This window comes from Plecotus auritus (genome assembly GCF_963455305.1).
Source record: "Plecotus auritus genome assembly, chromosome: 6".
Lineage (NCBI taxonomy): Eukaryota > Metazoa > Chordata > Mammalia > Chiroptera > Vespertilionidae > Plecotus > Plecotus auritus.
In genome coordinates, this window is record NC_137773.1 from 137847748 (window position 1) to 137849102 (window position 1355).

The following is a 1355-nucleotide window of genomic DNA, read 5'->3' on the forward strand; positions in this document are numbered from 1 at the left end:
CAAACTCCCTTCTTCAATGAACTACCAAAATCAGAAAGCCACTATAAAACCCAATGAAGTCTTCATCTGATGCTCTGAACAGGGAAAGTTTAGAGTGAGGGTTGACATTTCACATTAAGCATGTTGTTTAACAACTTTTCACAAGCCGACCCTGACTTTCAGGAAATGAAATGAAAATGGCAGAGAAGATCAATCTGTAGATCCACAATCTAAAAAGGAACTGCTGCTCTTTTGAGGAATGCCATCTCAATGGTGACACTGAAAAGTCCAGATTGCCCAACAGACTGGAAATCAATTTTTTGGGGTCAGGTCCCAATAGGTCTCTGGCCTTAAGACAGCCAAAGTCTACGCTTAAAGTGGAGAGGGAGAAAAGGACATAAAAACGAATTTTAATTTTCCCACACGACAAGGTGTTTGTGCCAAGATGGCTAATGTGTGTCAACATCAAGAGATCCCTCCTCCAAGGAACCAAGAAGAAATTTCTCAAAACTAGAAGGGAAAGGTATCCCCCCACCCCACCACCACCACATCAGTCCAGCTTTGGAGACATTCGATTAGTACTATATGTCCTTCCCCCAAAAAATAACAATGAAGTGTTCTGTGTGCTAACAACATAGCTTAAAAAAAAAAGTAAAGCAAAATTCTGAATTTTTATAAAACTTGATAAAAAATAGTATTTCAAACTGTACAGTCACCAGAAATACAGTTATCAAAAATGCACACACTTCACTTGGCATCTCCAGCACCATCAGCTTTCTGTGCCTGGGCTGTTTGGGCATCTCCATTTTCTGCAGGGTTATTCCCATCCCTGCCAGCATCAGCTTTCCCTTTTCCCTTTCGGTACCTTCTTTGCAGGGGCCTTTTTAGGCTTGGGCTCTGGCTTTGGAGGAGCAGGTTTAGCTGATAACCTGGTGGATCTTCTCTGTGGTTTGTCCTTCACCTTGGCTTTATCTCCCTTAGCATCCCCTTCAGCCTTTCTCTTGGGCAGGATAGCAATGGGTCCGAGCGGGACGCAGGGATGCAGCAGTGCACGGGCCTTGCTTGGTCCGGGGGTCGATCTCGTCTCCTCGTGGCCCAAGATTTCTGATGGCATGTAAAGATGTTCTATCTTCTAAGACAAATTCTAGTCAGATTTGCAATCGCTAACTCAGAAATAGTGTTTAAATGCAGGCAATAACTATAATGATGGGTATGTGTCATTATACATTTGTCAAATCCCACAGAATGTACACTGAGAATGAACCCTAATGTAAACTCTGGACTTTGGGTGATAATGATGTGTCAATGTAGATTCATCAATCATAACAAAAATACCACTCTGGTGGGAGAAAGTGGGGGCTACCGTGGAGCTGACA

General features: G+C 43.0%; 1 pseudogene across 1 annotated transcript; it reads right to left on the reverse strand.

Annotated features, from left to right (window-relative positions):
• Nucleotides 1-726: 726 nt before the first annotated feature.
• Nucleotides 727-1093, reverse strand: LOC308251840 (non-histone chromosomal protein HMG-17-like; annotated as a pseudogene). The gene has a single exon. The product of its transcript is annotated as a non-histone chromosomal protein HMG-17-like (transcript).
• Between the last annotated feature and the right edge of the window lie 262 nt (nt 1094-1355).